This window comes from Micromesistius poutassou, assembly GCF_964030765.1.
Source record: "Micromesistius poutassou genome assembly, chromosome: 6".
In the NCBI taxonomy this organism is placed as follows: Eukaryota; Metazoa; Chordata; class Actinopteri; order Gadiformes; family Gadidae; genus Micromesistius; species Micromesistius poutassou.
This window is the reverse complement of record NC_140276.1, coordinates 15306524-15321796: the sequence shown is the minus strand read 5'-3', so window position 1 is coordinate 15321796 and position 15273 is coordinate 15306524. Positions and strand designations below refer to the sequence as shown.

General features: G+C 40.7%; 18 non-coding genes across 18 annotated transcripts; all 18 read left to right on the top strand.

Moving 5' to 3' along the window:
- Positions 1–369: 369 nt before the first annotated feature.
- AC3HAE_019752 (transfer RNA threonine (anticodon CGU)) lies at positions 370–441 on the top strand. The gene has a single exon. It is a non-coding gene; the product is annotated as a tRNA-Thr (tRNA).
- Positions 442–620: 179 nt separating this feature from the next.
- AC3HAE_019751 (transfer RNA threonine (anticodon UGU)) lies at positions 621–692 on the top strand. Its single transcript has one exon. It is a non-coding gene; the product is annotated as a tRNA-Thr (tRNA).
- A 554-nt stretch (positions 693–1246) lies between these two features.
- Positions 1247–1318, top strand: AC3HAE_019750 (transfer RNA threonine (anticodon CGU)). The gene has a single exon. It is a non-coding gene; the product is annotated as a tRNA-Thr (tRNA).
- A 546-nt stretch (positions 1319–1864) lies between these two features.
- Positions 1865–1936, top strand: AC3HAE_019749 (transfer RNA threonine (anticodon UGU)). The gene has a single exon. It is a non-coding gene; the product is annotated as a tRNA-Thr (tRNA).
- Positions 1937–1963: 27 nt separating this feature from the next.
- On the top strand, positions 1964–2035 carry AC3HAE_019748 (transfer RNA threonine (anticodon CGU)). Its single transcript has one exon. It is a non-coding gene; the product is annotated as a tRNA-Thr (tRNA).
- Positions 2036–3377: 1342 nt separating this feature from the next.
- AC3HAE_019746 (transfer RNA threonine (anticodon UGU)) lies at positions 3378–3449 on the top strand. Its single transcript has one exon. It is a non-coding gene; the product is annotated as a tRNA-Thr (tRNA).
- A 543-nt stretch (positions 3450–3992) lies between these two features.
- AC3HAE_019745 (transfer RNA threonine (anticodon UGU)) lies at positions 3993–4064 on the top strand. Its single transcript has one exon. It is a non-coding gene; the product is annotated as a tRNA-Thr (tRNA).
- A 27-nt stretch (positions 4065–4091) lies between these two features.
- Positions 4092–4163, top strand: AC3HAE_019744 (transfer RNA threonine (anticodon CGU)). The gene has a single exon. It is a non-coding gene; the product is annotated as a tRNA-Thr (tRNA).
- A 449-nt stretch (positions 4164–4612) lies between these two features.
- AC3HAE_019742 (transfer RNA threonine (anticodon CGU)) lies at positions 4613–4684 on the top strand. Its single transcript has one exon. It is a non-coding gene; the product is annotated as a tRNA-Thr (tRNA).
- Positions 4685–4863: 179 nt separating this feature from the next.
- AC3HAE_019741 (transfer RNA threonine (anticodon UGU)) lies at positions 4864–4935 on the top strand. Its single transcript has one exon. It is a non-coding gene; the product is annotated as a tRNA-Thr (tRNA).
- A 554-nt stretch (positions 4936–5489) lies between these two features.
- On the top strand, positions 5490–5561 carry AC3HAE_019740 (transfer RNA threonine (anticodon CGU)). The gene has a single exon. It is a non-coding gene; the product is annotated as a tRNA-Thr (tRNA).
- Positions 5562–6107: 546 nt separating this feature from the next.
- Positions 6108–6179, top strand: AC3HAE_019739 (transfer RNA threonine (anticodon UGU)). The gene has a single exon. It is a non-coding gene; the product is annotated as a tRNA-Thr (tRNA).
- A 27-nt stretch (positions 6180–6206) lies between these two features.
- AC3HAE_019738 (transfer RNA threonine (anticodon CGU)) lies at positions 6207–6278 on the top strand. The gene has a single exon. It is a non-coding gene; the product is annotated as a tRNA-Thr (tRNA).
- A 1342-nt stretch (positions 6279–7620) lies between these two features.
- On the top strand, positions 7621–7692 carry AC3HAE_019737 (transfer RNA threonine (anticodon UGU)). Its single transcript has one exon. It is a non-coding gene; the product is annotated as a tRNA-Thr (tRNA).
- Positions 7693–7926: 234 nt separating this feature from the next.
- Positions 7927–7998, top strand: AC3HAE_019734 (transfer RNA threonine (anticodon CGU)). The gene has a single exon. It is a non-coding gene; the product is annotated as a tRNA-Thr (tRNA).
- Positions 7999–9239: 1241 nt separating this feature from the next.
- On the top strand, positions 9240–9311 carry AC3HAE_019733 (transfer RNA threonine (anticodon CGU)). The gene has a single exon. It is a non-coding gene; the product is annotated as a tRNA-Thr (tRNA).
- Positions 9312–14621: 5310 nt separating this feature from the next.
- On the top strand, positions 14622–14693 carry AC3HAE_019732 (transfer RNA threonine (anticodon UGU)). Its single transcript has one exon. It is a non-coding gene; the product is annotated as a tRNA-Thr (tRNA).
- A 270-nt stretch (positions 14694–14963) lies between these two features.
- Positions 14964–15035, top strand: AC3HAE_019731 (transfer RNA threonine (anticodon UGU)). The gene has a single exon. It is a non-coding gene; the product is annotated as a tRNA-Thr (tRNA).
- The last annotated feature ends 238 nt before the right edge of the window (positions 15036–15273 follow it).

Sequence of the window (15273 nt, the reverse complement as noted above, 5' to 3'; positions counted from 1 at the left end):
AATGGAATACTGTGGAAGTAACAATACTTCAAATGATAACACACCAATCCTCAATAAATAAGAACAATGAAAAGTTAAATGATTTCTTAAGAGTACATTATGTTAATCATGAGGTGTGGTGGCCAAGAGGTAAGGCGTTGGTCTTGTAAACCGAAGATCATGCGTTCTTAGGTCTTGAAAAATGGCATACAATCTACAGAACGTGTTGTCTTTACATTGTGGGATAGACATTTAGTGTCATCAATTTCAGCAAGGTAATTCTCTTTAAGTAACAATACTGTGTCTACCATTAACGACATAACTAACCTCAATAAACAGGAACAATGAAAAGTCAAACAATTCTCAAAGAGCGTATATTTTAAATTTTGAGGCGTGGTGGCCAAGTGGTAAGCCGTCGGTCTCGTAAACCGAAGATCATGGGTTCAAGCCCCATCCAGGCCTTACAAGGACATCCTGAATTTGAATGTGATCTAAAGAAAACCGTTGTGGTGGGATGGACATGTAAAGACTTCATGTTAACTAATGGAATGCTGTAGAAGTAACAATTCTGCAATAGGAAACATACCAAACCTCAATTAAAAGTTAAATGATTTCTTAAGAGCACATTACATAAATCATGGGGTGTGGTGGCCAAGTGGCAAGGCGTCGGTCTTGTAAACCGAAGACCATGGGTTCATGTCCCATTCACACCTACATAGGTATTGATAAATGGCATACAATCTACAGAACGTGTTGTCTTTACATTGAGGGATAGACATTTAGTGTCTTCAAATTCAGCAAGGTAATTCTATTTAACAAAAAATAGTGTACCATTAAAGACATACCAAACCTCAACGAACAGGAACAATGAAAAGTCAAACAATTCTCAAAGAGCGTATATATTAAATTTTGAGGCGTGGTGGCCAAGTGGTAAGGCGTCGGTCTCGTAAACCGATGATCATGGGTTCTAGCCCCATCCAGTACTTAAGAGTACATTATGTTAATCATGAGGCGTGGTGGCCAAGAGGTAAGGCGTTGGTTTTGTAAACCGAAGATCATGCGTTCTTAGGTCTAGAAAAATGGCATACAATCTACAGTACGTGTTGTCTTTACATTGTGGGATAGACATTTAGTGTCATCAATTTCAGCAAGGTAATTCTCTTTAAGTAACAATACTGTGTCTACCATTAACGACATAACTAACCTCAATAAACAGGAACAATGAAAAGTCAAACAATTCTCAAAGAGCGTATTTCAAAAGTTTTGAGGCGTGGTGGCCAAGTGGTAAGGCGTCGGTCTCGTAAACCGAAGATCATGGGTTCAAGTCCCATCCAGGCCTTACACGCATTTCATGAATTTGAATGTCATCTAAAGAATAGCGTTGTGGTGGGATGGACATGTAATGACTTCTTGTTAACCAATGGAATGCTGTAGAAGTAACAATTCTGCAATAGCTAACATACCAAACCTCAATTAAAAGTTAAATGATTTCTTAAGAGCACATTACATAAATCATGAGGTGTGGTGACCAAGTGGCAAGGCGTCGGTCTGGTAAACCGAAGACCATGGGGTCAAACCCCATTCACGCCTTACAAGAATTTCATGAAACATAATGTACTCTATAGAATATCTTTACATTGTGGGATGGACATTTAATGACTTCAACTTCACTAATGAAATACTGTGAAAGTAACAATACTGCGAATTATAACATACCAAACCTCAATAAATGAGAACAATGAAAAGTTAAATGATTTCTCAAGAGCACATTTTCTTATTACTGCGGTGTGTCACTAATGGAATACTGTGGAAGTAACTATACTGACATACCAATCCTCAATGAAAAGTTAAATTATTTCTTAAGAGCACATTACCAACAGCATGAGGTGTGGTGGCCAAGTGGCAAGGCGTCGGTCTTGTAAACCGAAGATCATGGGTTCAAGTCCCATTCACGCCTTACAAGAGTGTATTGTGTTAGTTTTGAGGCGTGGTGGCCAAGTGGTAAGGCGTCGGTCTCGTAAACCGAAGATCATGGGTTCAAGCCCCATTCACGCCTTACAAGGACTTAATGAAATTGAATGTCATCTAAAGAAAACCATTATTGTGGGATGGACATTAAATGACTTCATGTTGACTAATGGAATACTGTGGAAGTAATAATACTGCAAATGATATCACATCGATCCTGAATAAAAAAGAACAATGAAAAGTTAAATGATTTCTTAAGAGTACATTATGTTAATCATGAGGTGTGGTGGCCAAGAGGTAAGGCGTTGGTCTTGTAAACCGAAGGTTTCTTAGGTCTTGAAAAATGGCATACAATCTACAGAACGTGTTGTCTTTACATTGTGGGATAGACATTTAGTGTCTTCAAATTCAGCGTATATATTAAATTTTGAGGAGTGGGATGGATATGTAATGACTTATTGTTAACTAATGGAATGCTGTAGAAGTAACAATTCTGCACTAGGTAACATACCAAACCTCAATTAAAAGTGAAATGATTTCTTAAGAGCACATTATATAAATCATGAGGTGTGGTGGCCAAGTCGCAAGGCGTCGGTCTTGTAAACCGAAGACCATGGGTTCATGTCCCATTCACACTTACTTCGGGCTTGATAATTGGCATACAATCTACAGAATGTGTTGTCTTTATATTGAGGGATAGACATTTAGTGTCTTCAAATTCAGCAAGGTAATTCTCTTTAAGTAACAATACTGCGTCTACGATTAAAGACGTACTAAATCTCAGTAAAGAGGAACAATGAAAAGTCAAACAATTCTCAAAGAGTGTATTGTTTTAGTATTGAGGCATGGTGGCCAAGTCGTAAGGAGTTGGTCTTGTAAACCGGAAGTCATGGGTCCAAACCTCATTCACTCCTTGCAAGAATTTCATAAAATATGTGATCTACAGAATGTCTTTATCTTTATCTTTATATTGTGGATGGACATTTAATGACTTCAAGTTCACTAAGGAAATACCGTAAAAGTAACAATCCTGCAAATGATAACATACCAAACATCAATAAATAAGAACAATGAAAAGTTATGTGATTCTTAACGACCAGACACTCCTATTCATGGTGTCTTGGCCAAGTGGTAAGGCGATGGTCTTGAAAACCGTACATCAATGGTTTATTCCCCATTCACGCCTAGCAAGGTCTTCATGAAATGGCATGTGATCTACAGAATGTCGTTGTCTTTACATTGTGCGATGGACATTTCGTGTCTTCAAGTTCAGCAAGGTGATTCTCTTTAAGTAACACAATTGCGTCTACGATTAAAGACGTACTAAACCTCAATATACTCCCTCTACCATTAAAGACATACTTAACCTCAATAAACAGGAACAATGAAAAGTCAAACAATTCTCAAAGAGCGTATAGTGTACATTTTGAGGCGTGGTGGCCAAGTGGTAAGGCGTCGGTCTTGTAAACCGAAGATCATGGGTTCAAGTCCCATTCATGCCTTGCAAGGATTACATGAATTTGAATGTGATCTAAAGAAAGTGTTCATTGTGGGATGGATCTAATGATATTGTAAATGATAAGATATCAAACCTCAAATAATAATAATGACTTCAAGTTCACTAAGGAAATACTGTAAAAGTAACAATACTGTGAATGATAATATACCAAACATCAATAAATAAGAACAATTAAAAGTTACATGGTTTTTAACGAGCAGACACTTATTTATGAGGTCTGGTGGCCAAGTGGTAAGGCGTCAGTCTCGTAAACCGAAACCAATGTAAATATCTTTACATTGTGGGATGGACATTTAATGACTTCAACTTCACTAATGAAATACTGTGAAAGTAACAATACTGCGAATTATAACATACCAAACCTCAATAAATGAGAACAATGAAAAGTTAAATGATTTCTCAAGAGCACATTTTCTTATTACTGCGGTGTGTCACTAATGGAATACTGTGGAAGTAACTATACTGACATACCAATCCTCAATGAAAAGTTAAATTATTTCTTAAGAGCACATTACCAGCAGCATGAGGTGTGGTGGCCAAGTGGCAAGGCGTCGGTCTTGTAAACCGAAGATCATGGGTTCAAGTCCCATTCACGCCTTACAAGAGTGTATTGTGTTAGATTTGAGGCGTGGTGGCCAAGTGGTAAGGCGTCGGTCTCGTAAACCAAAGATCATGGGTTCAAGCCCCATTCACGCCTTACAAGGAATTAATGAAATTGAATGTCATCTAAAGAAAACCATTATTGTGGGATGGACATTAAATGACTTCATGTTGACTAATGGAATACTGTGGAAGTAACAATACTTCAAATGATAACACACCAATCCTCAATAAATAAGAACAATGAAAAGTTAAATGATTTCTTAAGAGTACATTATGTTAATCATGAGGTGTGGTGGCCAAGAGGTAAGGCGTTGGTCTTGTAAACCGAAGATCATGCGTTCTTAGGTCTTGAAAAATGGCATACAATCTACAGAACGTGTTGTCTTTACATTGTGGGATAGACATTTAGTGTCATCAATTTCAGCAAGGTAATTCTCTTTAAGTAACAATACTGTGTCTACCATTAACGACATAACTAACCTCAATAAACAGGAACAATGAAAAGTCAAACAATTCTCAAAGAGCGTATATTTTAAATTTTGAGGCGTGGTGGCCAAGTGGTAAGCCGTCGGTCTCGTAAACCGAAGATCATGGGTTCAAGCCCCATCCAGGCCTTACAAGGACATCCTGAATTTGAATGTGATCTAAAGAAAACCGTTGTGGTGGGATGGACATGTAAAGACTTCATGTTAACTAATGGAATGCTGTAGAAGTAACAATTCTGCAATAGGAAACATACCAAACCTCAATTAAAAGTTAAATGATTTCTTAAGAGCACATTACATAAATCATGGGGTGTGGTGGCCAAGTGGCAAGGCGTCGGTCTTGTAAACCGAAGACCATGGGTTCATGTCCCATTCACACCTACATAGGTATTGATAAATGGCATACAATCTACAGAACGTGTTGTCTTTACATTGAGGGATAGACATTTAGTGTCTTCAAATTCAGCAAGGTAATTCTATTTAACAAAAAATAGTGTACCATTAAAGACATACCAAACCTCAACGAACAGGAACAATGAAAAGTCAAACAATTCTCAAAGAGCGTATATATTAAATTTTGAGGCGTGGTGGCCAAGTGGTAAGGCGTCGGTCTCGTAAACCGATGATCATGGGTTCTAGCCCCATCCAGTACTTAAGAGTACATTATGTTAATCATGAGGCGTGGTGGCCAAGAGGTAAGGCGTTGGTTTTGTAAACCGAAGATCATGCGTTCTTAGGTCTAGAAAAATGGCATACAATCTACAGTACGTGTTGTCTTTACATTGTGGGATAGACATTTAGTGTCATCAATTTCAGCAAGGTAATTCTCTTTAAGTAACAATACTGTGTCTACCATTAACGACATAACTAACCTCAATAAACAGGAACAATGAAAAGTCAAACAATTCTCAAAGAGCGTATTTCAAAAGTTTTGAGGCGTGGTGGCCAAGTGGTAAGGCGTCGGTCTCGTAAACCGAAGATCATGGGTTCAAGTCCCATCCAGGCCTTACACGCATTTCATGAATTTGAATGTCATCTGAAGAATAGCGTTGTGGTGGGATGGACATGTAATGACTTCTTGTTAACCAATGGAATGCTGTAGAAGTAACAATTCTGCAATAGCTAACATACCAAACCTCAATTAAAAGTTAAATGATTTCTTAAGAGCACATTACATAAATCATGAGGTGTGGTGACCAAGTGGCAAGGCGTCGGTCTGGTAAACCGAAGACCATGGGGTCAAACCCCATTCACGCCTTACAAGAATTTCATGAAACATAATGTACTCTATAGAATATCTTTACATTGTGGGATGGACATTTAATGACTTCAACTTCACTAATGAAATACTGTGAAAGTAACAATACTGCGAATTATAACATACCAAACCTCAATAAATGAGAACAATGAAAAGTTAAATGATTTCTCAAGAGCACATTTTCTTATTACTGCGGTGTGTCACTAATGGAATACTGTGGAAGTAACTATACTGACATACCAATCCTCAATGAAAAGTTAAATTATTTCTTAAGAGCACATTACCAACAGCATGAGGTGTGGTGGCCAAGTGGCAAGGCGTCGGTCTTGTAAACCGAAGATCATGGGTTCAAGTCCCATTCACGCCTTACAAGAGTGTATTGTGTTAGTTTTGAGGCGTGGTGGCCAAGTGGTAAGGCGTCGGTCTCGTAAACCGAAGATCATGGGTTCAAGCCCCATTCACGCCTTACAAGGACTTAATGAAATTGAATGTCATCTAAAGAAAACCATTATTGTGGGATGGACATTAAATGACTTCATGTTGACTAATGGAATACTGTGGAAGTAATAATACTGCAAATGATATCACATCGATCCTGAATAAAAAAGAACAATGAAAAGTTAAATGATTTCTTAAGAGTACATTATGTTAATCATGAGGTGTGGTGGCCAAGAGGTAAGGCGTTGGTCTTGTAAACCGAAGGTTTCTTAGGTCTTGAAAAATGGCATACAATCTACAGAACGTGTTGTCTTTACATTGTGGGATAGACATTTAGTGTCTTCAAATTCAGCGTATATATTAAATTTTGAGGAGTGGGATGGATATGTAATGACTTATTGTTAACTAATGGAATGCTGTAGAAGTAACAATTCTGCACTAGGTAACATACCAAACCTCAATTAAAAGTGAAATGATTTCTTAAGAGCACATTATATAAATCATGAGGTGTGGTGGCCAAGTCGCAAGGCGTCGGTCTTGTAAACCGAAGACCATGGGTTCATGTCCCATTCACACTTACTTCGGGCTTGATAATTGGCATACAATCTACAGAATGTGTTGTCTTTATATTGAGGGATAGACATTTAGTGTCTTCAAATTCAGCAAGGTAATTCTCTTTAAGTAACAATACTGCGTCTACGATTAAAGACGTACTAAATCTCAGTAAAGAGGAACAATGAAAAGTCAAACAATTCTCAAAGAGTGTATTGTTTTAGTATTGAGGCATGGTGGCCAAGTCGTAAGGAGTTGGTCTTGTAAACCGGAAGTCATGGGTCCAAACCTCATTCACTCCTTGCAAGAATTTCATAAAATATGTGATCTACAGAATGTCTTTATCTTTATCTTTATATTGTGGATGGACATTTAATGACTTCAAGTTCACTAAGGAAATACCGTAAAAGTAACAATCCTGCAAATGATAACATACCAAACATCAATAAATAAGAACAATGAAAAGTTATGTGATTCTTAACGACCAGACACTCCTATTCATGGTGTCTTGGCCAAGTGGTAAGGCGATGGTCTTGAAAACCGTACATCAATGGTTTATTCCCCATTCACGCCTAGCAAGGTCTTCATGAAATGGCATGTGATCTACAGAATGTCGTTGTCTTTACATTGTGCGATGGACATTTCGTGTCTTCAAGTTCAGCAAGGTGATTCTCTTTAAGTAACACAATTGCGTCTACGATTAAAGACGTACTAAACCTCAATATACTCCCTCTACCATTAAAGACATACTTAACCTCAATAAACAGGAACAATGAAAAGTCAAACAATTCTCAAAGAGCGTATAGTGTACATTTTGAGGCGTGGTGGCCAAGTGGTAAGGCGTCGGTCTTGTAAACCGAAGATCATGGGTTCAAGTCCCATTCATGCCTTGCAAGGATTACATGAATTTGAATGTGATCTAAAGAAAGTGTTCATTGTGGGATGGATCTAATGATATTGTAAATGATAAGATATCAAACCTCAAATAATAATAATAATGACTTCAAGTTCACTAAGGAAATACTGTAAAAGTAACAATACTGTGAATGATAATATACCAAACATCAATAAATAAGAACAATTAAAAGTTACATGGTTTTTAACGAGCAGACACTTATTTATGAGGTCTGGTGGCCAAGTGGTAAGGCGTCAGTCTCGTAAACCGAAGATCATGGGTTCAAATCCCATTCACACCTAGCTAAGTCTTGAAAAATGGCATGAGATCTACAGAGAGATTTGTCTCCACATTGTGGGTTGGACATCTAGTGTATTTAAGAGGCAAGGCGTCGGTCTCGTAAACCTAAGATCATGGGTTCAAACCCCATTCACACCTTGCAAGAATTTCATGAAATATAATGTGATCTACAGAATGTGTTTATCTTTACATTGTGGGATGGACATTCAATGACTTCTAGTTCACTAAGGGAATACTGTAAAAGTAACAACACTGCGAATGACATTACAAACATCAATAAATAATGAAAAGTTCTGAGATTTTTCAAGCGCAGACATTCTCTTCATGAGGTGTGGTGGCCAAGTGGTAAGGCGTTGGTCTCGAAAACTGTACATCAATGATTTATTCCCCATTCACGCCTAGCAAGGTCTTCATGAAATGCTGCATCTACGATTAAAGACGTACTAAATCTCAGTAAAGAGGAACAATGAAAAGTCAAACAATTCACAAAGAGCGTATTATGTTATTTTTGAGGCGTGGTGGCCAAGTGGTAAGGCGTAGGTCTTGAAAACCGAAGTTCATGGGTTCAAGTCCCGTTGACACCTAGCAAGGTCTTGAAAAATGGGATACGATCTACAGAACGCGTTGTTAAGGTCTTCAAGTTCACGACGGGAATGCTGTACAAGTAACAATACTTCAAATGAAGACATACACAACCCTAATAAAGAAGAAAAGTTAAAAGATTTCTTAAGAGCACATTTTTTTATGATTGAGGTGGTAGGGCGTTGGTCTTGTAAAAAGAAAATCATGGGTTCAAATCCCATTCACAAATAGCAAGGTTGTGAAAAATGGCAAGTGATCTACAGAATGTCGTAGTCTTTACATTTTGGAATGGACATTTAGGGTATACAAGTAACAACACTTTGAATGAAGACATACACAACCTTAATAAAGAAGAACAATGAAAAGTTAAGATTACTCATCTTCAAATTCAACAGGCGTGGGGGCCAAGTGGGAAGGTGTCGGTCTTGTAAACCGAAGATCATGTGTTCAATCCTCATTCATGCCTAGCATGCATTTCATGAAATTCAATGTGATCTATACATGTTATTTTCTTTACATTGTAGGATGGACAGTTAATGACTTCAAGTTCACTAAGGGAATATAGTACATGTTACAATAGTGCAAATTATAACAAATGAAACCGTACTAAGTAAGATCAATGAAACGTTAAGCACTTAACAAGCAGATATTCTCTCATGAGGTGTGGTGGCCAAGTGGTAAGGCATCGGTCTCGTAAACCGAAGATCATGTGTTCAAACCACATTCACGCTTAGCTAGAACTTCATGAACTTCAATTTGAATGTACAGAATCTACAGAATGTCGTTATCTTTACATTGTGGATGGACATTTAATGACTTCAAGTTCACTAAGGGACTATTGTATAAGTAGCAATACTTTGAATGAAGACATACACAACCTTCATAAAGAACAATGAAAAGTAAAAAAAATCCTTAAGAGCATTTCATCAAATACAAGTGCCGTGGTGGCCAAGGGGTATGTGTCTCAGAAACCGAAGATCATGGGATCAATCCCCATTCATGTCAAGCAAGGTCTATATGAAATGGCGTGTGATCTACGTCTTCAAGTTCACTAAGGGAATACTGTACAAGTAACAATACTGCGAATGAAGACCTACACAACCTTAAAAAAGAACATGAAAGGTTAAAAGATTTCTTAAGAGTATATTTGTGAATGCTTGCGGCGTGGTGGCAAAGCATAGGTCTCGTAAACGTGGGTGGGGTCCGAAATTAGCCGTACCTATCACTCAGTACACTTCCGTTGGGATACCAAAGGGTGAAAAAAGGTGTTAACAGTTCAAGCTACACACGACTTCCATTGTGTGACAGGGGGATAATAACAAACAAACACACTACCCGCAAGGTATTACTGAACAACGGCAATAGTTTTGTTTATTGAAGAAAATGTCGCTCAAAAGTTTGCCATCCTTCTTTGACGTCCTACATTGTTGCTCTTTGTTTAATGTGTCGCATTCTTCTTTTTCATTGGATTTTTCACCGCCCGGTGGAAACGCACCATATGTGGACTTCTGATCTAATCTCTGTACAGGCAAACATAATTTGCTCCATACTTTGTCATGTCAATACTTTAAACCTAGATATTGACAAGATTTTGAGGGATTCCAGGCATAAGAACGGGCTTATCTCTATATTTGCACAAGGGAGTATATGTGTGGCTCGATCTCCCCAATGGCACAGCTCAGGTGTGCCTTGAATTGCAAATGGTCAGAAAGCTAAAGACATAACAGCTATGACAACATTGAACTCCTGTGCAGGCCCATATACACTGTTTTAAGTGATGGACAGCAAAAAGAGAAATTAGAAAGGTGGTGACGAGAGGGCAAGAATGAAAAAGGAAAAAAGCACTGAAGATGCAACGAAATGCTCGAAAATAAGGGATATATGCCGATTCCGATGCTAGTAAAATGCTAGGAGTTAAGGACAGGCGGCTGCAGCACCATTTTGCTCACCATCACGCTATTGAATGGAGGGACCGCTGGCAAGCTGCTGCCGCGCCTCCCTCGCTGTTTGCTATTTTGTGTTTCATATCGTTCATCAAGTTTGTCTTTTTTATGAATGTTGGACTTCAAACCCACCTGCTAGATTCGGCTTGCTCGATCTAACACGTTGCAACACCGAAACAGCAGTTTAGTCTCTGCCTGTCTGCTGCCACTGCCTCACCACTTAGCCAGTTAACTTCGCCAGTACAGGGCTCACCTGTTTATGACTCCTGTGGCTCCTCTCCGCACTCTGTGGCTGGATAGCCTGCGCTGGGGTGCCCCACGAAGCACACCCGTTCAGACCGGTCTGCTGCCACCTTGCCTGCTCTCCTGGACGCTTACCTGTGCCCGCGGACTGCCCTCAATGCGGAGGATGCCACCTCCCTGCTACACCGCTACCCGACAGTGTTCACCTGCCAGCCGGCTAGCCTGCTGCTAATCCCCGACGCCGTCCAACTGCTTCCCAGTCTCCAGCGAAGCTACAACCGGCACACTCCACTCCAGCTGCTTCCACTGTGCTGGTTCTGTGGCTTCACCTTGATCTTCTACCGCTGGATTACGTCGCTGCCGATTTCACAGAGGATTTTTAACCTGCTCCTTTGGATTGCGCTATGTTTGACTCACTGCATCTCTGCAGCTTCGTTACTCGATAACGGAGATGTTACGTCTCCGGACCTTCTCAAAGACCCCCCCCAACCCCGCTTGCATCCCACTACATTCTCAAACGACCAAGGTACGTCCACTGAGGCTCTGGTCGGAACTTTCAGTACACTCAAAACAAACATCCTCTCCTTCTGGTCCACTGGGCCCCGCCCCCCACCTCGCACTGCCCGTCCAGTCAATCCTGTCAATCACAGTGTACTGTCCCCCCTGCTCAAAGCTCTTTATACTCCACTCACCTGTCTGAAACTGTGTTGAACACTAGATCCCTCAGTAATAAGGCTCTGTTGATCGATGACTTTATTGTTGACCGCAACCTAGACATTCTCTGCCTCACTGAGACCTGGCAACAACCAAATGACTTCTCCCATCTTAACGAGGCTGTCCCACCGGGTTTTTCTTTTATTAGTAAACCCCGTGCTACTGGGAGGGGGGGGCGGCCTCACTCTCCTCCACGAGATCACATCAAAGTCACTGCTGTCACAGTCCCCCATCACTCCTCTTTTGAATGTCTAGCTGTAAAACTCACAGGCCCTAAACCCACTATCATTGTCACCATCTACAGACCACCAAAACCCTCTGCTGTTTTCCTCAATGAATTCTCATCACTACTAACATCTGTATGTGCAATGTCCCCCACTGTTTCGGTGATTTCAACATCCACATCGACAACCCATCCAGTATCTTTGCTAACGACTTCACATCACTTTTGGACTGTCTTGGTATCACACATCATGTCAACCTCCCAACCCATAACAAAGGTCACATACTGGATTTAATCTGCTGTACTGACATCACTCCCACTAACCTTGATGTCACTGATTTCCCCATTTCTGACCACAAAGCTAAACTTTTTGACATTCACACCCAACTACACAAAGCCAAGGTACAACGGATTGTCTCCTTCAGAAACATCAAACATATCGTCACCACAGACCTCTCCACCCTGATCAGCTCCTACCCCAGCCCCCCCCCAGCATCCTCCCTGACTGACCTGGTGACTCATTACAATAACTGCCTCTCTTCTTCCCTCCCCACACTAGACCTTGGTGAGGGTGAAGCTGACGGTGGGGACAACCAGTCTGACTCTGGCAAGAAAACAAGGATGGAGAGCGATTTCGAACAGCTGTTTGGACCACATTACGAAGGAGCGAGGAGCAAAAGGGCCAGGATGACGAATGCAGACGAGCTACAGGATTACCATCAATTAGCCCACATACCCACTATGGATAATCCATTAAAGTGGTGGGCACACAATGAGAACAGTTTCCCTCGTCTAGCCAAGTTGGCGAAAAGTTATCTAGCTGTTCCAGCCACCAGCACACCGAGCGAGAGAATTTTTTCCCTGGCAGGGAACACAGTCACCCGACAGAGGAGTAGCTACAATGAAAAAAGTGCACACATGTTAGGAAAATGTCTCAAAACTGCACATCTGGCTCTGACTGATAACAGATAATCTTCGTTAGTTCCAAACTTACCCGTAGCAGGCTGTTCCTCATCCTCTCCTAAGAGCTGAGTCAGGTGTGCCAGGGCATCGGCTCTGATATTTTCCTGGAGAAACTTCACGTGCTTAAACCGTGGATCTAGCACGCATGCCGTTATCGGGATTGAATCTGCCAGGATTGTCAGACTCTAGTTTGAAGAGTTCTTTCCTCACGATATCCTTGAAAGAGCGAATAGCCCCCAGGTCGGATCCTGTCCCTCTCAGCATGTTGTCGCAGACATTGAGCAGGACGGGATAGATGAATGACAACCCGACGTGTAACTCTGCACACATCATTATGGTCGCTTTAGCTAGAGGCCGAAGTACCGGGATAAGCTGCTCGATCATCTCCCACTGGTGCTCTCTCATGGTCAATGATTTTCGGACGTCCACTTTCGTTATGTTCTCATCCGCGAGAACGGCCTGCACTGCAATTCTCTGCTCATACAAACACTCTAGCATAGCGAATGTTGAATTCCACCGAGTGGCACAATCGTTTTGCAGACTGTTCACTTGTACTCCCAGCTGTTTCTGGTAGTTCTGCAAAGCACAATGTGCCACTGAAGAGTGACGAAAATGACAAAAAAAAAACTTTGAGGTCCCATTCCTCGATCGTTTCTCTCAGACGCTGGGAAATATTCACAGCGGTGTGTCTCTCGTGCATCACGGTGGTTCGCAGCATTCTTGACTTTAACTCCCAGCTGTCTGTGATGTAGTGAGCTGTTACGGTTATGTAGGGATCCATGGTACATGATGTCCACAGATCGGTAGTGATGGAAACACTGAGGTCTTTCATCTCCTCCATAATCTTTGCCTTCATGGTGTCGTATTGGTGCATGATATTGCTCCAGACTGTGCGGTGACAAGGGATTGTGTAGCCTGGCTCAAAATACGTGGTGATATCCTTAAAGCCTTCCCCAGAGATAGTGGATATAGGGCGGACATCCTTAACAACGAAGTTGACCAGCAAATCTGTGATTTTTCGCCTTCTGTTCTCAGTCACTGGGCGCCTTGAAAAATCGGAGATGGTTGTCTGCTTGCCTGACGAGGATGCAGCACTAGCATGGCTAGCTTCATTTCCTCGAGCTGTCGCTGTTGGCGCTGTTGGCAGTGGATGTTTCATCCTTAGATGGTTATTCATAGCAGACGTACTGCTATGATATTTTAACATTATTTTACACATCATACACGTTACGGTGGACCAGTCTTCGTTTTCAGTGAAGTATTTCCACACATAGGACTGCCGCGATCGTTTGGCACGTACCTCAACGCCATTTTGTTAACGACTAGTTGAATAGGGCCGACAGCGCCGACTAGTGGTTGTGACAGTCGACTAGGCGACTAGTCGACTAGTTGGTGAAACCCCTAGTTTTGAGGAGTGGTGGCCACGTGGTAAGCCATCGGTCTCCTAAACCAAAGTTCATGGGATCAAGCCCCATTCATGCCTTGCAAGGATTTCATGAAAATGAATGTGATCTAAAAAGTGTCGTTATCGTTACATTGTGGGATGGACATATAATGACTTCATGTTGTCTAATGGAATACTGTAGAAATAATACTGCAAATGATAACATACCAAACCTCAATAAATAAGAACAATGAAAAGTTAAGTGGTTTCTTAAGAGCACATTATCTTAATCATGCGGTGTGGCGTCCAAGTGGTAAGGCGGTGGTCTTGTAAACCGAAGATCATGGGTTCAAATCCTTTTCACACCTAGCTAGGTCTTGAAAAATGACAAGAGAACTACTGTGCAAATTGTCTTTACATTGTGCGATGGACATTTAGTGTCTTCAAGTTCAGCAAGGTGATTCTCTTTAAGTAACACAATTGCGTCTACGATTTAAGACGTACTTAACCTCAATAAACAGGAACAATGAAAAGTCAAACAATTCTCAAAGAGCGTATAGTGTAAATTTTGAGGCGTGGTGGCCAAGTGGTAAGGCGTCGGTCTTGTAAACCGAAGATCATGGGTTCAAGTCCCATTCATGCCTTGCAAGGATTTCATGAATTTGAATGTGATCTAAATAAAGCGTTCATTGTGGGATGGACATATAATGACTTCAGGTTGACCAATGGAATACTGTAGATCTAATGATATTGTAAATGATAACATATCAAACCTCAATAAATAATAATGACTTCAAGTTCACTAAGGAAATACTGTAAAAGTAACAATACTTCGAATGATAACATACCAAACATCAATAAATAAGAACAATTAAAAGTTACGTGGTTTTTAACGAACAGACACTTATTCATGAGGTGTGGTGGCCAAGTGGTAAGGCGTAGGTCTTGTAAACCGAAGATAATGGGTTCAAATCCCATTCACACCTAGCTAAGTCTTGAAAAATGGCATGAGATCTACAGAGAGATTTGTCTCCACATTGTGGGTGGGACATTTAGTGTCTTGAAGTTCAGCAAGGTGATTCTCTTTAAGTAACAATACTCTGTCTACCATTAAGGACATACTTAACCTCAATAAACAGGAACAATGAAAAGTCAAACAATTCTCAAAGAGCGTATGATGTAAGTTTTGAGGCATTGTGGCCAAGTGGTAAGACGTCGGTCTCG